This window comes from Leopardus geoffroyi, chromosome B1 (genome assembly GCF_018350155.1).
Source record: "Leopardus geoffroyi isolate Oge1 chromosome B1, O.geoffroyi_Oge1_pat1.0, whole genome shotgun sequence".
NCBI classification, from domain to species: domain Eukaryota; kingdom Metazoa; phylum Chordata; class Mammalia; order Carnivora; family Felidae; genus Leopardus; species Leopardus geoffroyi.
In genome coordinates this window covers 204,707,031-204,733,665 of record NC_059327.1, presented here as the reverse complement: position 1 = coordinate 204,733,665, position 26,635 = coordinate 204,707,031, and the positions used below count along the sequence as shown (strand labels likewise).

General features: G+C 52.6%; 1 protein-coding gene and 1 long non-coding RNA gene across 7 annotated transcripts in view; one reads left to right on the top strand and one right to left on the bottom strand.

The window, feature by feature from the left end:
* Positions 1 to 2,488: 2,488 nt before the first annotated feature.
* LOC123596276 lies at positions 2,489 to 4,930 on the bottom strand. Of its 2 annotated transcripts, none has more exons than XR_006711637.1 (2): positions 4,676 to 4,930; positions 2,489 to 2,795 (listed from the first exon to the last, which is right to left on the bottom strand). It is a non-coding gene; the product is annotated as an uncharacterized LOC123596276 (long non-coding RNA). The 2 variants fall into 2 exon arrangements; XR_006711636.1 differs by lacking the exon at positions 4,676 to 4,930 and adding an exon at positions 3,679 to 3,998.
* NSD2 (nuclear receptor binding SET domain protein 2) overlaps positions 4,359 to 26,635 on the top strand; it is a 92,832-nt gene continuing 70,555 nt past the window's right edge. For 4 of the 5 annotated variants that reach the window (XM_045474802.1, XM_045474805.1, XM_045474806.1 and 1 more), the window contains exon 1: positions 4,360 to 4,475. The gene's annotated coding sequence lies outside the window, so the exon portion shown is untranslated. Of the gene's footprint in view, positions 4,476 to 26,635 lie in introns of all 5 variants that reach the window. The other variant, XM_045474803.1, reaches the window with a different exon arrangement.

Below are 26,635 nucleotides of genomic sequence, written 5' to 3'. Positions count from 1 at the left end.
CCTGCTCTGTACTGACAGTGGGGAGCCTGCTTGGGATTCTCTTTCCGCCCCTCCCCCACTCATGCCCATGCTCCATCTCAAAATAAATAAAACTTAAAAAAGAAAAAGAGGGGCGCCTGGGTGGCGCAGTCGGTTAAGCGTCCAACTTCAGCCAGGTCACGATCTCGCGGTCCGTGAGTTCGAGCCCCGCGTCAGGCTCTGGGCTGATGGCTCAGAGCCTGGAGCCTGTTTCCGATTCTGTGTCTCCCTCTCTCTCTGCCCCTCCCCCGTTCATGCTCTGTCTCTCTCTGTCCCAAAAATAAATAAACGTTGAAAAAAAAAAAAAAAAGAAAGAAAAAGAGGGGCGCCTGGGTAACTCAGTTGAGCTTCTGACTTCGGCTCAGGTCATGATCTCGTGGTTCATGGGTTCGAGCCCTGGCAGGCTCTGTGCTGACAGCTCAGAGCCTGGAGCCTGCTTGGGATCCTGTCTCCCCCTCTCTCTGTCCCTCCCCTGCTCACATTCTGTCTCTCTCTCTCAAAAATAAAATAAACATTTAAAAAAAAAACACAAAAGAAACATTCTTCTGGTTGAATGCAGAGCATGGACTGGAGGGGGCCAAGGCTGCCTCCTACTGGAGAGAGGCTGGATTAGAAGGGACGTAGGAAGTGGAGTCCCTGGAGGGTGTGGGGGAATGCTAGGTGGGGTCTCCAGGAAGCGGCTTTTGGGGGCAGGAGGGTCTGTGTTTGCCTCCAGGACCGGACCCTGGCCTTGGGCTTTGGTTTGCTCTTGGAGGTGACCACTGAGACTCTGATGACAGGTGCTTCAGGCCTCTGGGAGGCTCTGAGGGCGTCAGCCCCAAGGTGGAAGGAGAGAGGGTGGACAAACCTCCTGCTCAGGCCTCTTAGCCAGGACTTGGACGGGAGACCCCTCAGCCAGGCTTCAGTCCACATGTCTATCTTCCCTGCCTGACAGCGACCCCCATGCAACAGAGGGTTGGCCACTGTGGCCCTGAGGAGCCTTGCAGTGCTGCCTGCTGGCTCCTGGTGGCTGTCCCAGCAGACTGAAGTGGCCCTCGGGCCAGGTGGGAGCACAGGCAGAGCCAGACCTCGGAAAAGGCAAGTTTCCAAGTCTGGAGAGTGTAGCGAAGGGGCAGGGCTGGGAAGGGGCTGCTGGGAAGGTGGGGTGCGGGGAGGTCCCCCCCCCCGCTCTGCCTGGGCTGGGGGAAGGGCCTCTATTCCTTCCCCTCCTTGGAGGCAGGGGCCACCTGGGGCATGGGAGGAGGGGTGGCTTAAGACTGCCAGTTTCCACTTGGAAGCCCTCTTTATTTGGCCAGGGATGGAGAAAGGCTGGGGTCAGAGTGCACACATCCCCATGGAAACAGCGATGAGCCTGGCCCCTCAGGGACCCTGGCCCTGGCAGGGGATGGGGCTCCTTGGGCTCAGGGGCCTGGGCTCTGCTTTTGGCAGCAGCTCTTCCGGGGAGGTCAGGCGGTGAGCTGCAGGGCACGTGGTGGGGAGAAGCAGGGAGGCAGAGAGTGCTTCAGCCACGGCCGCACTGGAAACAAGAGGGAGACTGCAGTGTGCCTCCTGGAGCCGCATGCCCAGAGTAGGCGGCTAGTGCAAGGCAGGCGGCCAGAGGGGCACAGCAGCAGACCTCGTGTTCAGGGGACTCCCCGCTCCTCTTGAGCCCTTGTTCTGTCTGCTGGTGCCAGCAGGCAGGCCTGGAGTCCTCTGGTTCTAAAGGCCTTGCCCAGCTGGCCTTGCCTAAGAAGGTGGGAGGGGTGCCGTGGGAGCTGAGATGGAGGGCAGCTGAACCCCACCAGGCCAGAGCAGGGCAGCGCTCGCTCCATCATCTGTTAATTGCCCGCCTCTGAGTACGGAGTTTTTGTCCAGAGAAATGACAGGAGTCTCTTTGAGACTCCGCCCCAGCTGCTGCCGTCCCTGTGTGTCTGGGATCCCTCTGGGCCCACCGGGCTTGGGGCTGTGCCTCTCATGGCGCTCCCCCGCACGCCTGGGGCCTGTTTTCCAAGAACATGTTTTCTCAGCCTGTCCCGCGCGGAACTACCCAGGCTCTCAGAATTGCCAAGCTCTGTACGCACTGAAATAGCCACCCCAGGGACGACTGCCTACCTGTGGAAGCCTCACACGTGAACACCTGTGGGGGGCACAGATGTACCCGCACACGAAGGCCTCTTCACCCAGCAGTCCATCTGTGCATGGGGGGTGTCCTTAGTCTTCTGAGAGCCTCTTTTTCACACCGAGGGAGACTCAGCCATCGGAAATATGGTCTCCACAGGGCGAGGCCCCTGGAGTGTGCAGGGCTGGGGGGCTGTCCTGCTGGTCAGGCTCGCCGAAAAGGGCTCAGGACCTCCTTGAGTCAGCCAGGCTGGGCCCGGGGAGGACTGCACTGGGCGGGAAAAGACCAGCCAGCCCCAAATCACTTTCTTCAAGAGAATCTAAACACACACTTGCATGTTTTGAATAAATTTGCATATTGATCACACTATTCTAAATGCATTTTTTTTTTTCTCAGGAGAGGAGCTTTAATTCCAAATCTGTGAAATCAAATGAGAGATGGTGGTATCTGTCTTGTACTACAAGATTTATAAGACAGTTTTCAGGTTTGTTCCCCAGAGGGATCCTGGGCCCCCAGAAAGGACAAGGGCACCTATTCTCCCCACAGCCGGACAGATACCAAGGCTAAATGAGAGCATGAATGGGCCACCGTCCAGCTGGACACCTTGCCAGGAGCTCCGGTGGAGTCTGGCAGTGACTGCTGGGGGGGTCTCTCCAGTTATCTCGGGATCTCCAGCACCCTGCAAGGACACAGCACACATTAGGACCTCATGGATACCTTTTGGCTGACAGCGTGAGCAATTCCCTAATTCCTTTCACTTGTGACACTGGGGAGGGTCTCATCCCTGCCCTGGCTTGCCCTATGCCAGTCCCTGCTCTGGTGGGAAGCAGCTTGGAGCCGGTCAAGGTGGGGACTCTGAAGTGCCCACGTCTAACGCAGAGTTTCCTACCAGGGTCCTACATTGGCGGAACCGTATGGACAGCCTTTGTATCCCCAGGCCCTCAGACACGGGATGCGGCTGCTCGGGGAAGGAGACCTGCAGTGAGATGGCTCTTTGCAGCTGAGGCCAACCCCGTAGAACGTAGCGGCTGGAGGCTGAGCAGGAAGACCCTGCTTGAAAGGGGACCTGAGCGGCACATCGTCGTGTCCACCATACCAGCCCCCTGTCCTTACCACAGCCAGAGTGATCTCAAAGCTGTGCTCTGACCACAGGCTGGCATTCCTAAGCCGCCCTGCCCCGCTGCAGCCTCATTGGAATGGCACATCGCCCAGCAGTTCCAGGGACCGAGTCCTCACTCTGACCACAGATCCCCCACTCCACCCAGCTCCAGGCCAGACTTGAGACTGGGGACGGGGTGGGGAACCGCTGAATCCACGCCCTGCAGATACTCTGCAGGAAGACTCCGACACCAGCGAGCTGGCCAATCCTTCTCCGGCCTGTCTTCCACGCTCCCTCCCATTGTTTGGGACCATCGGAAGCCAAGTCTGTAGCGTAGGCTCCAGGAGCGCAGGCGTGTGTGTGGAGGGGCAGTTGGAACTTGACCTCCGCCTTCCCCGCGCCACCGCGCTTCCTGTCCCGGGCGCCTTCTTCCCGCCCCCGAGGTAGGGGCGTGGGTGACCACCTGGGTGCCGGGCTGGCAGCCCCCCGCGGGCTGGCCCCGCGGTGCCCCGCGCACCGGCCACCGCACCGCAGCCCGAGTGGCTCGTGCTGAGAGGAGGACGCGCGCGGCTGCCCGACGTCCCAGATCCACCGCCGCGCGCCCCCGGCAGGGGCCGCGATCGCGCGGGGCCGGCTCGCGGGCCGCGATTGGGCGCGCGGCCGTGACGTCACCCGGCGCCCGCTGGCTCCGGCCTCGGGCTCCCGGCTCCGGGCTTTGGGTTCAGCCGCCGCCTGGCGCGCGCCCGGCCGAGTAGCGGGAGCGGGACGCGCGCTCCGCGCTGCTCTGAGGCGGCTTGCGGGGTCCCGCGGCCCCGGCCCCGCGCGCGCCCCCTCCCCGCTCCCGCCCGGTCCCCGCCCCCCGCGCGCCCCCCCCCCCCGCCCCCCTCCCCCCCTCCCGGTCCCCGCCCGCCCCCGCGCCCCGCCCGCCCGCGCGCCCCGCCCGGCGCGGATTTGAAAAGTCCGGCCGCAGCCCCGCGAGCGCGGCAGCCAATCAGCGGCGCGCACTTTCCCGCGGCTTCTGCGAGGCGGCGGCGGCCCGGCGGCGGCGGCGGCGGGCGGGAGGCGCGGGGGCGGGGTCGGCGCCGCGCGCGGAGAGCCTCGGCCTGGCCGCGCTGCGCCCGCCGCCGCCGCCGCCCCCTCCCCTCCCTCGGCCCTCCCTCCCCCGCGGCCCCGGCCCCCTCCCCGGCCCGCCGCCGCCGCCGCCGCCGGAGCCGCCGCGCCGGGAGAGCCGCCGCCGCCGGAGGATGCGACGCACAACAGGTCACTGGAGCCGCCGGCTCAACCGCCGCCGCCGCCGCGGGCCCCGAGGGGCTGAGGGGTCCGGGGGCGCGGGGGCCGCGGGGCCGGGGCCGAGGGGCCGGGAGGAGCAGGCCGGCCGGCGGGGCGGGGGCGGCCGCGGCTAACGGGGCCGGGCGGAGGGCGGCCGCGGCCATGTTGGGCCCGGCCGCCGGCGGCTGCACCTGTGCCGGCCTGCGGGCCGGGCGGCCTTTGTTCGCGGCGGCGCCGAGCGGGCCGGGCCGGCCTTTGTGAGGCGCGGGGCCCGGCCGGCGGTGGGAGGGGCGCGCCGGGCCGGCGGGGAGGCGCTTTTTGTCTGCGGACGGTCCGCGGGTGACACTCGCGGGCGCCGGCCGTTGGTCAGCGCGGGCGCCCCGGAGCCGGGCCGGGCCTTGGCAGGTGGAGGCGCGGGGACCCCGCCCGGGGCTGTCGGCGCGCGCCGCCCCGGCCCCCTCTCCCCCCACCCCCCACCCGGCGCGGACCGGGAGCCCCCCGGGGGAGTCTCGGGACGCGCGGAAGCCCGGCCGCCGACCGCACGGCTGCCGCGGCCCCACTCGCGAGACGGGCGGTTGAAAATCTCGGCGTTTAAAAAATGCTGGTCTTGAGTCTGGGTGGAAAGGTCGCGCGGGCCCGCGGCGTCAGTCCTCTCTCCCGCTGTGCCCGGGGGCCGGAGCCGCCCCAGGTTTGACATCCAGGTGGAAACTTAGTATCGCGGCTGCCCTTCCGCCGGGCCGCACGCTTGTGCAGCAGATGAGTGGGGGGGGCTCCGGGTGCGAGAGTGAGAGCGTGAGCGTGAGCCTGCGAGGAACACGCCGCCGTGGTGGGGCGTGAGCGCGAGGCTTGGGCGCTGACAGCCCACGCTTAGATTTTGGGGGCCTTGACTTTTACAGGAGTTAAACCCCGAGCTTCCTTGATCACTGAACAACTTCAGGAGCTCACGTAGGTACCCCGCGCACCGGTTACATTGTGTTTCGTGTATTTTAAAATGAGGTTGTCAGGATGTTGGTAAGAAGCCGTCCCGTTCTCGCAGCTAGGACCTTACCTTTTATTTTTTCAAATGCTTTAAATGCCCTCGGTGTCTAAGTGTGAGGACAGCAGTGCTTAAAAGTACAGCTGCAAACGGCGAGACGGAGGAAACCCGGCCTGTGTGCACAACCCTTGCCTTGTGTGCTCTTACCCCACAACCGTCCATGGTTCAAATCTAAACTACCGACTGGAAGTGAAGGGGACTCATGCCTTAAGCATGATTACTTTGAGTCATTTCCTTTTCTTTTCTTCCATTTTCTCAGACGCCCGGCAGCCTTCAGTTTTGGGCTGATGGTTGGTAAAGAGAGGGCGTGCTGCGTGGTTGTGAGTTGGTGAGAGCTTTTGTGGAGAGCTCTGATCTCTTCTGCCCAAAAATCCTCCCTCCGACTACATGACTGCGGGTCAGACTGGCCTCTGACTCCAGCTGTAAACTTTCTTGTGTAAGAGTTTCAGATAAGTAACTGAAGCTTGAGAGACAATTTTGTTCTTCCGCAAAGTAAACCGACCTGCGATTTGTGGAAACACCGAGTGAAACAATAAACAGGCCACCAGGTGTGGCAACTAGGCTTAGGGTTTTTATGCACGTGATTCATATGGAACTCTTAGTAAGTAGCACTTTAATGTGAGGAGCCCAGTGAGGAACTGTGGGAATTCGATGCCAGAAATGAGAGGCTCCGCGGCTCTGGTTAAGGAGGAGTGGGTCTAGCCTCCCACCTGTTTGGATGCCCTTTCCTCCTACAAGGAGTCCCAACTTTGAAAAGTCCCAACTCCTACGGCAGAATGTCAACTAATTAGTTACTTCCTTTTTATGGTTTGACGCTCGGGTGTAAGAGTAGGTGGGATAGACTCAGAGGTGCTGGCAGACGATGGAAAACACCCATAAAAGGTGTGCCTCGTGAGACACAGCCCATATAAAAGGTGCTAAGATGATGCTGAGGTTTGCCGTCTGGATTTGTTTTGCTCTGCCCTTTTTATTCTGGACAAATAACCTTTCTAAGAAACACTTTCGGTAGCCAGTGGGAACTGGAGATTTAAGCTTTACGCTCCCCTGTCCTGGTACACACTTCTGCTGCGGTTCTGGCTTGGTGACAGAACGTGAGCAGTTTCGGGTTAGCGTCTCAGCTGCCTGAGCCTCACTCTCCTCTTTTGCTGGACTCCAGCAAGTGTGTCTTTGTTCCCCAAATATGCGGTGCCCTGCCCTGACTCCAGGCCTTTGCGCAGGCTGCTGTTGGACCAGGGGCACTGCTTGTCCTTCCTGCTGGAGCGCGGAGTACCCGGCCTTCCAGTGGCCGGCTGTGACCTTTCCCCCCTCCTGGCCTAGCTCTTGAAGATAGGGCTCTCCTGGCCTTGGGCGGCACAGGCTCTGGGGTGCCTCCTCACGGCAAGAACTCAGTGAATGCTGAATATACGGGCATACGACTTAGGATAAACAAACAGCCCATTTTAAAGCCAGCACCTGACCTGTTTGCCTCTATTTTCTGTAAGTCTCGTTGGCGCAGAAAGGGATCCTCTTTAAGAAGCTGAGTATGGAACGTAAGCGGCTGGCCTAGGGTCACCGGGCTTCGGTCGGGGGGGAGCCGAGACCGTGTTTGCCAGGCAGGGCTGTCTCCTTCTCTCTTCATAGCTAACTCGAATGTTGAATGAAAGTTGATTATGAGACACTGCAGGCATGTAAGCGTAACGAGTAGTAGACCTCTATCTACCACCAAGATGAAGCAAGCAGTGATGTGTTGACTGTACCTGTTTGTCTTGCGGGGCAAATACAGAACAGGAGGTGAGAAACAAGAGGTGAATGGAGGGAGGCTTAGGCTCTTACTTTACACACAGTCTTTATGTGATTTTTTTTTTTTTTTCTTGAGAGTGAGCATTCGAGGGAGGGGCAGGGAGAGAGAGAGAGGGAGAGAGGGAGAGAGAGAGGATCCTTAGCAGGTTCCGTGCTGAGCCAGATGTAGGGCTCAATCTCATGCCCGTGAGATCACAACCTGAGCTGAAATCTAGAGTCCCACGGATAACCGACTCAGCCACCCAGGCACCCCCCCCCCCAGTATGATTTGTTAATTTCTTTTCCAGGCATGGTTATTTATACTAAGCCCTTTGGGGAGAAAGAGACTTAAGTTGGTTGCCCCAGGGACTTGTCAGCATTTTGTCTGTTGGTTGCAATATAGCTTCTGAAGGAGTTGATTGGTTTGATGAAATTTGGATTGCTAGGTAAAAAAACTGAAGACGGACCGCAAAGTTGTTTCGTCCTTGAGTCTGCCTTCCAACAAGCAAGTGGCCACATAAGCATCTTCAAAGCACTCGTTTCTCTAACACTTCAACGGTTTCAACGAAACATAGAGGCACAGACATTGCCAAGTCTTGGTTAAGCTGAGTGTTGGCCTGTGGCTTAAAGCTCCCAGTAGTGAGAGTTTCCTAGCAGGTGTACAGGGAACACTCCTTATTCCTGGAAGGAATTGGGACCTCAGCGTGTAAGCTGACTGGGTTGTCACGGAAAGAGTTGATGGTGTGAATTGTTTGTTATGCTGTTAAAGGATATATTTGTATCAGCAGCACCTTCGCGTTTCTGGTAACGTTTCATGTGTTTCTGCTGCTGTATTCTGGAGGCCAACAGATCAGAAAGCGTGTTTCTGAATCCAACTTTACTGCCTTCCGTCAGCTCTCTACACCCTGCCTCGACTGTGAAAAGTGCACGTGTGATCACGTGAGGCCCCACTTTTCAAGGATCTCCATTGCCTTAGGGTTCGAGACCAGCGTCCCTGGCCTCTCAGCTCGTGCTGCACTTATCTCGTCCTGCGGCCCATTCCCTTGGGCATCTGCATGGTCAGTGCTTGCCACCTCCCTGCCTACACACCCCCTAGTGCGTACGTGGGCACCGTTGGCTTTTCTTACCACTCGCTCAACTCTCTGCTTGGACCACACTCCCACAGGGCCACCCAAGTCTCTGCCTGTTTTGAGAGGCCCTCGTAATTATGCCGGGAGCGCTTTGTGCTTCGCCCACCTTCGCCCACTCTCCATTCCCACTGCTCTTTGGCCCATCACAAGGACCGCGGCCACGCGTGGCCTCAGGTAGTTGCATTTGCTGTTTCTTCTGCCCAGAATGCTCTGCCCTGAACACCTGCACGGCTAGCTCCTTGCCTGCCTTTAGGTCTTTGCTGAGACCTCTTCCCAGGCACCTTCCCTGACCGCTGACTTAAAAGACCCTGGCACTACCCGTCTGCCTTAGCCTTTCCTCCTTGGCACTTCTCCCCTGACACTGTGTTTTATTGATCTGTCCATCTGCCTGGCTCCATTGACATGTCTGTAGGGTGGGGACTTGTTCTCTTCTGGCTTTGATTACTCTCATACCCCCAAGTGCCTAGGGTGGTGCCCAAGTGACCATCAGTTGCTCCGTGATTATTTGAATGAATGGACTCTCAGTTCTTTGATTTTGAGTGTATACAGTCTCAGAAGCGCTGTGAGCATGCTTGCCCTGCCGTGAGGTTGGGAATGCAGAGGAGGGCCATGGGCAGGTGACAGATGTCAGAGACGAGGCTCATGAACCAGTGCTAGAGAATTGTGGCTCTCCAAGGCCCCGGAGGTAGGGGTGGGAAGAGTGGACAGATACAAGAAAGGGGGCTGAAGTGGGATTGATGGGCTGGGGCACAGCATAGGGCTCAAATTCGGGGGACAGATTTGGTCCAGGTGACTCCAGTATTCATAATTTGAAAAATCTGATGGCTGGGGCACCATTTTTATCTCCCTGTGTACTTGTGAGAGGGAAGTTGGGCCTAGTTTCTGATCTCTGTTCCCTGCAGAAAGGAGCTCTGATCTCACCTGCCAGCCACGAGTATCCCTGGTGCTTTTCCTGTTTGCCCCATAGAGGAGGCCATGGGTCTTGAGCACAGCGTGTGGTCCCTGCGTGTTTGTCCAGCATCTCTGTTGGCTGTTCCAAGACCTCACTGCCCTGGTGCTGCAGCTCTGGTGACCTGTTGCCTCTGGTGCTGCCCACCCAGCACCCACAGCACTAGATACAGGGTCTTTGTTGTTTGGCTTTTTTGCTCCCAAGTTTGTCATCGCTTTGTGAACGCTAGGCCCTGTCGTGACAGCACATTGTGTGGGCTCCCGTCCCTTCCTCTTTTCTAGGTCGTGACTTTTTCAGGGGGAGGACCTTCTGACCTGTCTTCGGGTCCTCGAACAGTGCCGCTGAGTACTCCGCTAACAAGTGGGGACAGCTTTGGAGTCTTCTCTTTTCCTGAAGCTTTTTGTTTCATGAAAGTGTGAATTCCTACATTTTTTAGATTAAAATACATGTTAGAAATAAGAGACTTCTGTGTCGTTTCCCCCAAAAGATTTGAAGTTGGTGCCGTCTGCATAGAGCTTTTCTCTGCAGCTTCCAGCATTGAATATTCTTTACCTCCTCACAGCAGGAGGCCGAAACCCAAAGATATTAAGTACTGACCCAAAGGCACGCGGCCCTAAGTGATTAGAGCCCCTGCAAGGCCTGACCTTTGTTTCCGTCTCTGGCAGCTTACTGTTCTGCCTCTCGGGATGTTTTCACAGAAGCCCGTCTATACGTGGCTGGGAGGGTGGGCCATTCTGGTTTTGCTAGTCAGCATGGCGGTGCACTTCTTTCTAACATTTCTTCGCTCACTGAGTGTCAGCTGTGTTCCAGCGATGAACCAGAGCCTATGGCCTTCACCCCGTGGAGTTTACAGGCCTGTGAGGGGGATGAAACAGGGGAGACACGTCTTTGGAAACCCTGAAATAGTCCTGCCAAACCGTCGAACCTTAATCTGATCAAGGCTCTGTGTCCAACAACCAATTCATGGGAAATACAGGGGGAGAGGAACACGTTAAGCTAAACCATAGGGTCGCCGTTGGCAGAACCTACAAGACCAGTGACCTGATCTCTTCAACAAGGAACAAAAGTGTTCTGTGGACGTTTTATTTGTGTCCAAGACAGGCCAGTTGGTTAGAGACGTGGCTAAACATCACCTGTGATAGCCGGAACACTGACTGGATGTGTCGTTAAGGAAGTATTTTTTTTTAGCTGCCATAATGGTTTTGGTATGTTTGAAGAACATAATTTGAGGGGTACCTGGCTGGCACCGTTGGTAGAGCATGTGACCTGATCTCAGGGTCCTGAGTTCAAGCCCCGTCCGTATTGGGCACGGAGCTTACTTACGACAAGAACTTGTGCCTTCTAGAGACACGTTCAGTTACTTACCTATGAAATGATGCGCCACGTGGGATTTGCTTCACAATTCTCTGAAGAGGGGACAGTGGACGTATGGCTGGCTGGATCAGGACCGGCCCAGGTCGAGGTTGGCCTGGGAACGTGGGGCTGGACCTGCTCTATCTGCCTTTGTGTGTGTTTAGAATTCTCCATGACAGAAAAGAGGAAAGTCGTGAAGGAAATCTCAGATGCATCTAGCAGCATCTGTAGGGAGATGCTATGTAGCTGGGGACTGGCTTTCAGGGAAGACTTCCTGATGGGATGGGTGCTGGAGCAGAGAGCAGGAGAGGGCTTGGTGGGGGACACACCTGGTTGAGGTAGGCACCCGTACGCAGAGGAGGGGGCAGCCTGTGCAGAGACCCTGGGGCGGGAACGGAGGGTGAGGGGACCGTGTGCAAAATGAAGCTGCACAGGTCGGAAGGGGGCAGGAATTTGGGGCTGTAGGAAGGACCTTCCTCCTAAGAGCAGCGCGAGGCCCTTGGAGGGTTTAAGGAAGGGCGGGGCGTGTGGGTGAGACACATCCGTTGGCTTTGGACAGTGCCTTTGTCCGAGTCGTCTGTAGAGTTGGTGATGGGAGGACGGGGGAGCGTGAAGAGCTGGGTACAGGAGGCCAGGCTGTGGCTGCTGTCCGTTTGCACGGGGATCTTTCCAGTCGTCCTTGCTTTGGACGTTTGGTGCCCAGTAGGACTGAACAGTCCTGCCCCCGTGGAGTTTGGTGTGGCCGTATGATTTGCTTTGGACAATGAGAAGTGGCCTGTTGCTTCTGACCAGAGGATCTGAGAGATGTGTGCTTTATCATATCTGCTTTTTCTGACTCTCATTGTGGGAGCACACAGATCTGTACTGTAAGCAGGAGAGAACCCTTTGGGTTGAGCCAGGCGACAGGCGATGGCTTTGGGGCTTGTCACCGCAGCATGACCTAGTCCTTGGGTCTCCAAGCCTGGCCCCTAGACTGGCACCATATTTGCCTGGGAACTTGTTGGACACACACGTTCACGGGCCTGTCCTTGGCCTCTTTGAGTCCTAAGCTCTGGAGCGGGCCCGGCACCTGTGTTCAGATGAGCTTTTCACGTGATTGTGATGCTTTCTACGTCGAGGAGAACTGCCTGTGACTTTGCTGATTGATAAGCCAGTTAGGACCTCACGGTGTTTGTCCGGTGAAGGATGCTGGTGGTAGGCTAGTGCCGAGGTGGTGGGTGTGGGGAGAAGTAGGTGGGTGTGTGTAGGAAGGATTCTGGAATAAGACCGGTAAGACCTGTTGTTTGGGATGGGAGAGATGTTTGGGGTGGCCCCTAAGTTTTTGTCTGATAAAACCAGATGGATGGGGTGCCATTCGCCATCTAGACAAAATATTCTTCTGTAAGAACAATTTATATCTACTTTGGTTTCAGGGTTCAGAAACCAAGAACAGCCTATTAAAGAATCATGAAAACTTCTGTTGATGTCTTCGTGGAAATATCAGTTTCCTAGTGAAGCTCACGTTGATCCCCCCACCCCCCCCCCCGCCTTTGAAATTGCGTCCTGTCTGCTCCCCAGATCCCCCTGGCTGATTATCTTTATCCACAACAGCCATTACTTTGTTTATTGCCCCTCCCCCTTGAGTGGAAGCTTCTTGAAGGTAGGGCCCTTGTCTCTAGTTCACTTCTGTGTCCCTGCAAGCACTCGGCGTGTGTGAGCCGAACAGACAATTGCCTGTTGAGGGGTCAGCACCAGATGCAGTCCCCGTGACCAGATCCGAGAGCAGGCCGCAGCCACCCGCCACGGCCTCGGGGGGTGAGCAGGAGGGAGCGCGGGCGACTTAGAACCGCTCAGGTTTTGGTCTGCGTGTGACTGGGGTGCTGCCGAGCATTGTCCCGCGTCTGGTCGCGAGGCCCCTGATTCTCATCTGGTGGAATTCCTGTGGGAGGGTCTGGCCTGAGGGCGTGGGGAAGCTGTCTGACTTCGGGCGGCTTAGTCCTCCTCAGGTGGGAGAGGACAAGCGTGTTTTGTTGGAAGCAGCAGTGCCCGGAATGAAGGCTTGCAAGCGGGACTGCTGACCGAGCAGCGTGGTGGGTTTTCCTCTCTCCCGTTCTGTTTCTGAAGCTCTGTGCTTTGTGGGACCCGAGTCGGGATTACGCATCACGTTAACAGGTCATTGCGTTGTTTTCTAATTCTGAAAGTTGTATAAAAAAGCATTTGTTTCCTTAAAATTCAACCGCTTATAACTTGTTTGAGAGAAAATAGGAGTGGTTCGTGTTGTCCATGGCCCACCTTTGGAGGCCAAGCTGGCGAGCGTCTCTCAGACAGTACAGTGCTCTCGGCTGCTCTCGGGACCCGTGTGAATCCGCAGGTGGCGTCCTGTGCTCTCGCGTCGGCCGCCCGCCTCGGGTCAGTGGAGTGTGATTGAGGGCTGTCTCCTGGTTCAGAAGAAATCCTGGATTGTTACCCTCTCTGCTTCCTTTGGAGAGGGGCCTTCCTTGTTTTTGTAGGTTGATAAGTGTCTGAGGCAGAGGGAATCTGCCTCGGCGGCCCGTTAGGTTTTAATGATAGGGCCTCGCTCTTCCTTTACCGGCAGCCTCTTGAGTCCCCCAGGGAGACTCCTTGTGGGGCCCAGCGTGGCCAGCGCGGGTGTGGGAGGGACGTGCACCTGCTGTTGCATTGGACCTGGCGGCCGCTCGTGGTTGAGCCCCTTTGTGGGCTGTCTGCGTCCCACAGAAGCCAGTGTTGCCTCCCGGGGTCTTCGCCAGCTACCTGTTCTCCGCGCGCGGCCGAGATCTCAGGGCTGCTGCTTTGTAGCTGCTCATATCCTGCCGCCACCTCGCTGCTCTTCTCCCTTCATGAACCGCTGGGCACAGGAGTGATGGGCAGGGTAGGGGTGGAGCAGAGCCCGAGTTTGAGTTCCCGCTGGAGTTCACAGAAGTCCTACTTTCAAGGATGCGTGAATTCTTGACACATCATTAAGGCGAAATAGGAAGCCTAATTATTAGTATAGATGATTTTTAAATTTTTTAATCTTTATTTTTGAGAGAGAGAGAGCGAGCGAGTGCGCAAGCGGGGGAGGAGGAGAGAGAGAGAGGGAGACACAAAATCTGAAGCAGGCTCCGAGCTGTCAGCACCGAGCCCGACGTGGGGCTCGAACCCACGGACCGTAAGATGATGACCTGAGCTGAAGTCGGACACTCAACTGACTGAGCCACCCAGGCGCCCCTATTACAGATAACTTTAAAATCAGAAAACACATTTTGTGAAAAATTGGTATGATACAGAAATGTAGGAAGGAAGGAAACATAACCTCACCAACTAAAATGTTTATGGCTGTTTCTGGCTTAGCTTCTCCTTTATCGAACTGGACCACGAACCCTAAGAACAAATTCTGCTCCCCTATCCCCTGAGGCAGCCGCTGCACTCTTGTTAGTCGTTTCTGTAGACTCTATCTGCACTCTGAAAAAAAGGACTTGCTCATTTTGCACAGTTGAGAACTTTGAGGTTTACATGTTATGTGTCAGGTTCCATCTTTGGGAGTTAAGGATCTTTCTTGTCCCCTCGCCTCCCACTCCCTTCCCTGCTTCCTCCCAATATCGTGGTGCTGGCGAATCTATTTCTGCGTGGTGGGCTGTTCTAGAATTCGGTGGTTGAAAACCTAGCGTTTATCTGTGTGCAGTTCTGCTCTTGGCTGCAGGCCTCTGCTCTCCCCAAGGTGGGCCTTCCCACAAGGCTGCTTGGGCTTCCTCTCAGCGCGGTGGTGGCTGCTCTCCAAGGTTAGGCAGGCGCTGGTGTGGCATTGCCCTTGTCATGCTCTTTCCGTGAAAGCAGTCACAGCCCCAGACCAGACAAAGGGCGTGGAAACATAGACATTTCTTTGTGCAGGGGAGTGAGAGAGGGTTTTGGGCCATCTTTAGTCCGCAACAGTTTTGTAACAGTTTTTGGTTTAAATGGATATTTAGCAACTGTTACATTGTTCAGCTGAACCATGCAGTGTGATGGGTAATATTTGCCTTCGTGTTTCCTTAGTGGAAACCATTATGTTGTTTTCCGTTTGCCCGGTCTCCTGTGCGTCTATTACTAATGCAGTCCCAGGTTTTCCAGGTGAACCGTGTAAAGAGCCTTTAGTGATGGTCAGCTGGACTCTGTCACTGCCATGTTTTTCTTTCGGTGACCTCGGAGCTCTTTGCCCTCCTGCTCCAGACTGGGTCCCCACGGGCCTGTGACACGGCTGCGTGTTCTTCGCTTCACAGGTGGACCTCCAATTCTTGGGTCTCTTGTCTTCTGTGATTTACTTTGACCTGTGGTGCTTCTCTTAAATGTGCTCCGGGAGGCTACATTTTTTTTTTTTTTTTTTTAATTTTTTTTTCAACGTTTTTATTTATTTTTGGGACAGAGAGAGACAGAGCATGAACGGGGGAGGGGCAGAGAGAGAGGGAGACACAGAATCGGAAACAGGCTCCAGGCTCTGAGCCATCAGCCCAGAGCCCGACGCGGGGCTCGAACTTACGGACCGCGAGATCGTGACCTGGCTGAAGTCGGACGCTTAACCGACTGCGCCACCCAGGCGCCCCAAGGGAGGCGACATTTTTTGAGACCTGGCATGCTAAAACAATCTCCTATGTCAGTTGATAGCTTGGCTAGGTATGTGGTTTGGATTGGAAATAATTTTCTCACTAATTTGAAGTGCATCGCTTCAGTATTTTGGGGCTTTCCATGTGCATTTTCTCTTTTAGGAACACTGATGCTATCGCGGTTTCTGATTCTTTGCCTATGACCTGTTATCTGCACCCCGCCCCCCCACCCCTCACCCCTTCCCGGCCATGGGTCTCCTCTGCATTCATTATGCTGGCACTTGATGACTTGGTGGGTCTTTTTAACCATTTGATTCTGGGACATTTTGAGTTAGTTCTTCCATAATTAAAAAATCTTGACTGTGTTTCTATTTTTCTCCAGTTTTATTGAGGTATAACCAGCGAAATTGTTACATATTTAAAGCATACAAGGTAATGATTTGATATACGTATACGTTGTGAAGTGAGTACCATAATCAAGTTATCCATCACTTAAAAGTTACCTTTAAAAATATTTTTAGGGGCGCCTGGGGGGCTCAGTCGGTTAAGCGTCTTGACTTTGGCTCAGGTCATGATCTCGCAGTTTGTGGGTTCGAGCCCTGTGTCAGGCTCTGCAGAGCCAGGAGTTGCTTCAGATTCTGTGTCTCCCTCTCTCTCTGCCCCTCCCCTGCTTGCACTGTCTCTGTCCCTCTCTCTGTCTCTTTCTCTCAAAAATAAATACTAAAAAAAAAAGATGTTTTTAATTCTAGTGTAGTTAACATACAGTGTTATGTTAGTTTCAAGCGTACAATATAAGCTGTGTGTGGTGAGTGTGCTTAAAAGTTGCTTTCTTAGCAAATTTCAAGTGAAATACATTACTAACTATAGTCACCATAATGTATATTATATCTTCGATCTTATAAATGAAAGTTTGTATTCTCTGGGGCACCTGGGTGGCTCAGTCGGTGAGTTCAGGTCATGATCCCAGGGTTGTGGGATCCAGCCCCGGGTTGGGCTCCTTGCTGAGCCTGGAGCCTGCTTCACATTCTCTCCCTCTGCGCCTCTCCCCTGCTTGTGCGAGCACAGGTGTGCCCTTTCTCTCTCTCTCAGATTCAAAACAAAACAAAACAAAAGTTTGTGTTCTCTGACCAATGTTCTCCTGTTTCTCCCACCCCCAGCCCCTGACTGTTTTACTCTCTTTTTCTATGAGTGTGACTTTTTTCTTTTTTCTTTTTCAGATTACACATGTAAGGGGGATCACACAGTTTTTGGCTTTCCCTCTCTGGCTTATTTCACTTAGCATAATGTCGTCTGGGTTGCAAATGGCAGAATTTCCTTTGTTTTTGTTTTTGTTTTTGTTTTTTTTAATTGGGGCAATTTTTTGATATATACAATGGACTAGTATTCCATTGTATATATCTACCATATTTTTTCATCAGCTGGTGGGTTGATGGACACAGAGGTTGTTGCCACGTGTTGGCTGTTGTAAATAACACTGCACTAAACGTGGGTAGCCGATACCTCAGATAGCAATGTTGTTTCCTTCAGATAAATGCTCAGAATGGGATTGCTGGGTCACGTGCTGTTTCTTCTTTCTCTTTGATGTCTTTTTTTATTTTGAGAGAGAGCACAGCGTGAGCGTGCATGGAAGGGGCAGAGAGAATCCCAAACAGGCCGTGCTGTCAGCCCAGAGCCTGACCTCGAGCTCCATCCCACGAACCGTGGCATCGTGACCTGAGCCACAATCAGGAGTGGGACGCTTAATCGACCGAGCCACAGACACTCCTCAGATGGTATTTCTGTTTTTAATTTTTTTGAGGAACTTCCATCCTGGCCTCCCCAGTGGTTGCACCAAATTCACGTTCCCACCAGCAGCACACGCTCCTTGCCCGTGCTCGTTTCTTGTGTTTTGATGCTAGCCATTCTGGCAGGGGTGAGGTCGTCCTCACTGTGGCTCTGAATGACCTCTCTGTGACCATGAGTGGTGCTGGGCATCTTCTCGTGTACCTGCTGGCGGTCTGCGGGCCCTCTTGGGACAAATGTCTGTTTAGGGCTCTTTTGTCATTTTTAAAACCTTCTGTTTCTGTTTGGAACTCTTACCACATGGCTGTTGTGTCAGCATGATCTTCAGATTTTCTTCTTTTTCTCTCCAGTGTTTCTCTTTTCCTTCCTGCCTTCCTCTGTTCCTTCTCCTCCTCCTCCTTTCTCCCTTCCTGCCGCCCTCCCTCCCTCGCTCCTTCCTTCCTCTCTGCCCTTTGGCAAGACTAGGAGATTATGATGTCTTGTCTCTTTTTGTCCCCTTAGTGGTATTGGAATGTGACTACAGACAGTGCTGTCGTTTTTAATTATTTCGGGAATATTTTTACATTTTCATAATGTTCCTTTAAAAATCTAACGAAGAGCCTAGATGATACGTTCTCCTGCTTCAGAATTAAAACGTTATGGTGTGAAAATCTCTCTCCCACCCCATACCCTGGCCACCTGATTCACCTCCCTAGAGGCCACCGTGTCACCAGAGGTGGGCAGAGAATACCCGAGTGGGAGGCTGTGTCTGTTTGGACGCCCGTGGGGTCACATCGAGGGCTCTCCCGTTCTCTGTACGAGGTGTCCTCTGAGCTGCGGCTTCGCTTTTGCCTTTGTAAATTCTTGTTTCTCGTGGCGAGTTTCCTCGCTGTTCTGATTGCCCCTCTCAGCGAAGGTTTGTTGTTAAGATGGAGGTCCTGGAGCCGGTGGCAAGGTCTGGGTGGGGGGCTTGACTGAAGGCTGACTGGTCGGGACCCCACCGTCAGGCTTGGTGGGCGTTTCCCCCTGGGTCCTGGCAGCTGTCTTAGAAATCGCTGCTGCGCTGAGCGCCGCCCCCGCCCCCCCCCACCCGGTAGCGCGCCCCTCCGATGCACCCCGTCCGGAGACTAGACTCCAGGCTGTGTCCAGCGGGGACGGGGCTGGGGCTGCATATTTCTTGGACCTACACCAGCTCTTCCCAGTTTTTGTAGCAGATGCCCCTGCCGCGTGTGGTGAATTCTCATTCTGCGTCAGGTGTATTTTACAGGGAAAATAGGAAAAAATATTTCACAGCTATGAACAATACAATTTAATATGCTTTTAATACCCTTCCTATTCAGCAAAATAAATTGATATTTAAAAACCAGGTAAAATTCACATACCATAAAATTCACCACTTAAACCATTTTAAGATTTATACTTCAATGTTTTTCTTATTTGTTTTTATTTTTTGTTTTTTCCTTTCTGTTTGCTCAGTATGTCTCAGGGTTCTGCAACCGTCAGCACCGTGTAATTCTTGCCTGTTTTCGTCGTTCTGGTGTGGAGCCCAGTACTCCTAGCTGTCACTCTCAGCCCCTCTCATGCCCCAGCTCCCAGCAACCACCTTTCTCCTTTTGGGCTCCATGCATTTGTCTGTTCTGGATGTTTCTTATAAATAGAATCATATGATGTGTGGCCTTTTTATGGCTGACTATTCCATTGTATGGTAGGTCACATTTCTTTCCTCAGTTTATCATTATTATTTGGGTGGGGTTTTTTGCTTTTATGAATACTGCTGCTGTGACGATTCTTGTACAAGTCTCTGTATGAACGTATGTTTTCAATTCTCTCTTGGGTAGACACCGAGGAGTGGAATTGCTGGGTCGTGGGAGCCCGGTGTTTAACTGTTTGAGGAATGGCTAGACTGTTTTCTACAGCAGCCATACCATTTCACGTCCCCACCAGCGGCGTAGGAGGGTCCAGAGATGTTGACATGTCACACCGAGAGTAAAAACCAGCAATGGGACCAAGGAAGATACCAACTTGGGTATCATCACGAGGTTAGGATTGGAGCAGCAGGGGAGGCAAGCAGACCAGTAGGCCCAAGGCTAGCATCGAGAGCGGCCTGAGGCTCGAAGCTTCCAAACAAAACAAGAAACGGGTCATTTATAAAGTCCTGACTGTTCTGGGTGCGTTTCTGCAGGAGAAGCAGACTTTTGCTATAAATTCTAAATTTTGTAGAGTAAAACTTCTCTTTCATGAGAGACTTGGAGTGGCCGTTGCCCTCAACCCTGGTTCTATAGCGAGCCATCCTGATTTCGGTGTTCGTCCCACGGCAGTCTTCATTGTGAGGATGGAGGTCGTCACTCGGCGGAGGCAGGAGGAAAGTATATTCCAGGCAGATGAGCGTGACATGTTAGAAAGCAAGGGAGTACGGAAGGAGCTGCGTCTGTGTCTGCAAGTCGGATTTATTTGTAGGCTACGGTTTCCCGGCTTTCTGGGTAAGTCTCTCGTCTGCCCCTGGGGGAGTGACCCAAGAGCTTGATCCCTCCGCCGGCTTGGCTCTAGGGAATGTCCTGAAGGCCTTCCTGCTGTCCAGCATCGAGACTTCTCTGCGGTGATTCTGCTCGGTTGGATTCCCAGAATGGACAGCACAGGCCGCGGCCCAATGCTCGAGTGGCCGGGGTGTGGGACAGCGGGGCCCCAAGGGGATGAGCTCTGGAGAGTGCCCAGCTCTGGTCTGGGGAGGACACTCTTCCCGCCATCTTGTGCCTTCCACCCCGTCTTTCTCCTTCCTCGTTTCCTTCACATACTCCGTCTGTATTTTGAAATGTCTTGCTCCTCTGGAATGTTAGCTCCACAAGAATACAGAATGTGCTTTACCTGCCGCTCTGTTTCCAGGTGCTGCTGGAGCAGGCCTGGTGCCCGTAAGTCGTTCTGAATGCCGATCGTTGCTTCCTGGGCGACTTGTCCCTTTCTCCTGAAAGCAGCGTGCCTTGTTTCACGTTGCAGACCCTCCTCCGTTCCATGTGGCCCTGCCCAGCCATTTGACGTGTGCAGTCGTGTGACACGTGCTCTGTGACACGCGAGGTGGCCATTACGTAGCCCTGGAGAGCTCGTCGCAGACGGCAGCGGGAGGGTGCGTAGCGCCCTGCACTTGCCCCCTGGAAGAGCCACCCATAGCTCAGAGCTGCTAATTTCGGTTTAACTTCCATAGTTTCATTTCTCAGTCTGTTTCAGTGTTTTCTTTCCTTTCTACCACGATCATGCGCTACATTCGTTCCTGGAAGACATTTTGACAGGGACCATGTTTATGCACAAGAGGACTTGGGCTACTGGCCTCTCTCTTCCCGCGTGCCTGTGAGGCGGCTTCGGTCCCTGCGGGCCCCCCACGCGGGGCACCTGCAGCCCCACTCCCTCTGCTGCCTGTGTCCCTGGGGGTTCACGCAGTTCTTGAAATTCCTTTGCTGTCATTTTTTTTTTTTAATTTTTTTTTTTTTCAACGTTTATTTATTTTTGGGACAGAGAGAGACAGAGCATGAACGGGGGAGGGGCAGAGAGAGGGAGACACAGAATCGGAAACAGGCTCCAGGCTCTGAGCCATCAGCCCAGAGCCCGACGCGGGGCTCGAACTCACGGACCGCGAGATCGTGACCTGGCTGAAGTCGGACGCTCAACCGACTGCGCCACCCAGGCGCCCCCCTTTGCTGTCATTTTTATTGCGGTTTCCGGAAGGAGTGTACATGCGTGTGAGAAATATTCTCACAGTCTTTTTAAATATAAAAATTGTTTTAGAATTATCTCTTTCCCCTTACTTTTTGCATTCTGTTCTTTCTTCTGGGTTCATGTTCTTGCTACCATGCCTCTTTTAGCATTTCTTTTGTAAAAGGGATGTGCATATGGAACTCATACAGAGCATGAGCAGAGGGGGGGCAGAGCGAGAGGGAGACACAGAATCCGAAGCAGGCTCCAGGCTCCGAGCTGTCAGCACAGAGCCTGACGCGGGGCTGGAACCCGCGAACCATTAGATCATGACCTGAGCCGAAGTCGACGCTCAACTGACTGAGCCACCCAGGCGCCCCTATTTATTTTTATTAAAAAAATCTTTTTTAAAAAATGTTTATTTCAGACAGAGAGAGAGAGAGAGAGAGAGAGCGAGCGAGTGAGTGCACACCAGGGGAGGGGCAGAGTGAGAGGGAGACATGGAATCCGAAGCAGGCTCCAGCCTCTGAGCTGTCAGTACAGAGCCCGAAGCAATGAATGGCTTGAACCCACAAACCGTGAGATCGTGACCTGGGCCGAAGTCGGACGTTCAACTGACTGAGCCCGCCAGGTGCCCCAGCAGTCATGTTTTCTTTTTTAATTTTTTTTAATGTTTATTTATTTTTGAGAGAGAGAGAGAGACAGAGCATGAGTGGGGGAAGAGAAGAGAGAGAGGGAGACACAGAATCCAAAGCAGGCTCCAGGCTCCGAGCTGTCAGCACAGAGCCCGACGCGGGGCTCGAACCCATGGACTGTGAGATCGTGACTTGAGCCGAAGTCGGATGCCCCACCGGCTGAGCCCCGCCAGGTGCCCCTAGTTAGCTTATTCTTTATGGGTTTTAAGATTGTCTTTTTGTCCTTCATGTTGTGTGGCTTCAGTGTGGCGAGGCCTAAAGTCAACAACGTCAGGGTGGAGTTTTAAATAATTACAGCTATTTAAACGTGGTATGAGCTGTCTTAGGAGAATGCGTTCATCTAAATGTTCAGTCATGGCTCTAAACACCGATTTGCTTTTATGTTGCTTAGAACCCTGGCCGCTCTTTTAGTCTGAAAACATGATTTCCTTTCGTCTCTGCGAAAATTTCCATCATCATCCCTTTGAAATTGCCTTTCCCGCATCCTCCCGTCTCTCCCAGAACTCCACTGGGACGTCAGCTTCCTGAGGGCAGAGTATCCTTTCTTTTGTGGCGGTTGTACACGGCGTAAAATTTACTATTCTCACCATTCTTGAGTGTGGACTTCAGTGGCATGAAGTCCGTTCACCTCTGTGGAGGCGTTACCCCCCTCCATCCGTGGGACCGTCTCACTTCCCAAACCGACACCCCGCCCTCATCGAACACCAGCCCCCACCCTGCTTCCGTTCTCTTGCGGCCACCAGTCCACTTTGTATGAATATCATCACTCTGGGTACTTCGTGTAGGTGGAGTTGTACATTGTTTGCCCTAAAAGTAAGTACATACGTGCACACACACGTAAATAAGGGGCGCCTGGGGGCTCAGGCGGTTAAGCGTCCCACTTCAGCTCAGGTCACGATCTCACGGTTTGTGGATTCGAGCCCCACGTGAGGCTCTGTGCTGACAGCTACGGAGCTGCTTGGGATTCTCTCTGTCTGCCCCACCCCCACTGTGCTCACACTGCACTCACACTCACTCTCTTTCTCAAAGTAAATGTAAATAAACGTCAAAAAATGGGGGGGCTCTGTTGGAAGAGCATGTGACTCTTCATCTCGGGGTCATGAGTTTGAGCCCCATACTGGGTGTAGGGATTACTAAAAAATAAAAAAAAAATTTTTTAAAAAGGAGCGCCCGGGTGGCTCAGTCACTTGAGTGTCCCGACTCTTGATTACGGCTCAGGTCATGATCCCAGGGCTGTGGGATGGAGTCCAAGTGGGCAGCCTGCTTGGGGTTCTCTCTCTCTCTCTCTGTCTCTCTCTCTGTCTCCCTCTGCTCTTCTCCCCTGCTTGTACACACGCTCTCTCTGAAATAAGATGAAAGTAGATAAATAAAAAATTAAAAAACAGTACCTTTCCTTTTATAACTGTCTTTCACTTGGCATAATGTTCTCAAGGTTCACGGATATTGTAGTGTGCAGGAATTTATCACTCTTCGCGGCTGGACGCTGTCTATGTACACATTTTGCGTATTCCCTGCTGATGGACAGGCGGGCATCTTTTGGATATTATCAATAATGCTGCTGTGATTGTTGGCTTATAAACATCTTTTGAGTCTCTGCTTTAAATTCTTCTGGATGGGCAGAATTAGCTTTTTTGGAGCGGTTTTAGATTCACAGGAAGATGAAGAGGAAGGTAGGTACAGAGAGTTCCTGTATACCCCTGCCCCCCACCCACACACATCCATAGCCTTCCCTGTTACCCACATTCTCCACCAGAGTGGTACCTTTGCTGCACTCGATGAACCTGCACGGCTGTGTCTTAATCGCCGGCGTTCACAGTTTCCATCAGGGCCCGCCCTTGATGTTGCGCGTTGTGTGGTTTTGGACAGACGTATCACGGCAGGTGTCCACCGTTGCAGCATCCTACGCGGTAGTTTCCCTGCCCTAAAGATCCTCTGTGTTCTGCCTATTCATCGCCCTCCTTCTGGCAACCACTGACTGATCTTTTCACTGTTTCAGGATGTCCTGCGGTTGGAAGCATACGGTGTGTAATCTCTTCTTTCCCTAGCGTGCAAGGTAGCGTGCAGTGAACGTTCCTCCGTATCTTTTCCTAGCTCGATAGCTCATTTATTTTTAGCGTGAGTAATATTTCATTGTCTGGATGGTCCACCGTTTGTTAATTCATCTACTGCAGGACATCTTGGTTGCTTCCAGGTTTTGGCAATTATGAATAAAAGCTGGTGTAAACGTCTGTGTGCAGGGGTGCCTGGGTGGCTCAGTCAATTAAACATCCAACTCTTGATCTCAGCTCAGGTCTTGATCTCAAGGCTGTGAGTTCAAGCCCTGCAGTGGGCTCCACATGGCGTAGAGCCCATCTTTGTGCAGGTTTTTTTGTGGATGTTAGTTTTTAACTCCTTTGGGTAGATACCAAGGAATGGGATTGCTAGTTGTTATGATAAAATTATGTTTGGTTTTGTAAGGAACCACCAAATTGTCTTCCAAAGTGGCTGAACCATCTTGCATCCCATTAGCAGTGAAGGAGAGGTCTTCTTGTTCCATATCCTTGCCAGCATTTGGTGTTGTCAGTGTTCTGGATTTTGTCCATTTTGATGTGTGTGGAGTTCTACCTCATTTTAATTTGCATTTCCCTGATGACCTGTGATATTGCACGTCTTTTCATATGCTTATCTGGCATCTATATTTCTTCTTTGGTGTTTTGTTTTAAGGTATTTGGCCCATGTTTTAGTTGGGTTGTTTGTTTTCTTGTTGAGTTTTAAGAGTTCTTTTTATATTTTGGATAACAGTCTTATGTCAGATGTCACTTGCAAATTTTTTCTCTCAGTCTGTGGTTTGTCTTCTCATTCTGTTGACCTTGTCTTTCACAGAAGGTAAGGTGTTTTGTTTTGGTATTTTTTGTTTTTTTTTTTTTTAATGAAGTGCAGATTATCAGATACTTCTGTCACGGATTGTACCTTTAGTGTTGTATATAAAAGGTCACTGCCAAAGTCGATGTCGTATAGGTCTTCTCCTGTGTTGTCTTCTAGAAGTTTTGTAGTTTTTTTAAATTTCACATTTAAGTTTATGATCCATTTTGGGTTAATTCTGTGAAGGGTTAAGGTCTGTGTCTAGAGTCTTTTTTTTTTTTTTTTGCATGTGGTTGTCCCATTGTGCCAGCACTGTTTGTAGAAAAGTCTTTGCTTCGTTGTATTGTCTTTGCTTCTTTGTCAAAGATCGGTTGACTGTATTTATGATAGTCTGTTTCTGGTCTGTCTCTTCTTTTTTTAAAAATTTTTTTTTTTTTTTCAACGTTTATTTATTTTTGGGACAGAGAGAGACAGAGCATGAACGGGGGAGGGGCAGAGAGAGAGGGAGACACAGAATCGGAAACAGGCTCCAGGCTCTGAGCCATCAGCCCAGAGCCTGACGCGGGGCTCGAACTCACAGACCGCGAGATCGTGACCTGGCTGAAGTCGGACGCTTAACCGACTGCGCCACCCAGGCGCCCCTGGTCTGTCTCTTCTTTACTGTTGAACACTTATCTCTGATTTTGCCAGTACAACACTACCTTCCTTAGTGTACTGTCTTCATAGGAACCCCAGAGTCAGGTAGTGTCCGTTCTCCTACTTTGTTCTTCACCTTCATTACTGTGTTGGCTCTTCTGGGTCTTTTGGCTCTCCACATAAACTTTAGAATCAGTTTGTCAATATCCACAAAGTAGCTTACTGGGATTTGAGTGGGATTACATTTCGCCTCTAGATCAAGTTAGGAAGAACTGACATCTTGCCAATATTGAGCCATCCTATCCATGAACATGGAACATCTTTCCATTTGTTTAGCTCTTCTTTGATTTTATTTATCAGAGTTTTATAGTTTTCCTTCAAGAGGTGCCTGAGTGTCTCAGTCAATTGAGCGTCTGGCTTCTGCTCAGGTCACCATCTCATGGTTCGTGGGTTCGAGCCCCGCGTCGGGCTCTGTGCCGACAGCTCAGAGCCTGGAGCCTGTTTCAGATTCTGTGTCTCCCTCTCTCTCTGCCCGTCCGCTGCTCGTGCTCTGTCTCTCTCTGTCTCAAAAATAAATAAAAACATTATAGTTTTCCTTCAAAGGGTCTTGCAAATGTTTTGTTAGATTTATTCCTAAGTATTTCATTTTTTGGAGCGCTAATGTGAATGGTGTTTTTAATTTCAAATTCCACTTGTTTATTGCTTAATGTAGGGAAGTGATTGACTTTTTTGTATGCTAGCCTGGTGTCCTCTAATGTTGATATGAATGCTTATTAGTTCCAGGACTTTTTTTGATTCTTTCAGATTTCTGCATAGACACCATGTCATCAGTGAACAACAGTTTTGTTTTCTGCTTCCCAGTCTGTATACTTGTATTTCCTTTTCTTGTCTTAATTGCATTAGCTAGGATGGCAGAATGTTTTTAATCCTGTTTTGCTCCATAGTGTAGCCCCAGCGCCTAAAATCCCGTGTCTGGCACAGCATAGGCAGTGTAGAAACTTTTGAAAGAATGAAACATGAATGTTGTGTCTCCTAATCCCTCTTAAATATTTTACGTGTCTTTACCAGCCATACGGCTTGGTGAGTTGGTCAGATTTATCTTCTAATTTATTAGTTTATTTATGTATTTAGCTGTGGTTAGTCTGCTGTATTCAACTCAACTGTTTTAATTCCAGTGCCTTCTTTTTCTTTTCCAAATCTGCAAATTGTGAGAAAAATAACTTCCTGTTCTTACTCTGTGGAAGCTAGGAGCTCGTTCTCCGGAGCTAGGAGCTGTGCCTGGCTCCTTGGGTATTCCTCTCTGCTGGTGATGGGTTTGCGTGCTGTGTGATCTCTTTCTCCTGGTTTCCTGCAGCAGGGAGATCTTCCAGCCTGCTCTGGGTTGTACGAGATCCCCCGAGCAGTTTCCAGCTTGCCTTTGCGGGGCCCTGCCAGCATCACTCATTCTAGAGAGGTTTTTACTTAAGTTTCCTGGCTCAGGATTTGAGATACCACAGCCTCTGAGGCAGATTTCTCCAGAGTGATTCTGTCTCCCCGGTGTTCTCTGGTGGGTATTTGCTGAGGGCCCTGCCCCAGGCTGGCCGTCGGCTCAGATGCCGATGGCACTGTGACAGTAGGCACTCCGGCCTGCTCTGGGTGATGCCTGCTCTTCCTCCCCAGTGTTCAGAACCGCCCTGTGAAGTCGGTCCTCTGTCCTCAGGAGGTGGAGTGTGGAGGAGAGCATGCTGTCACTTGGATGGTTAATAAGCATTGGAG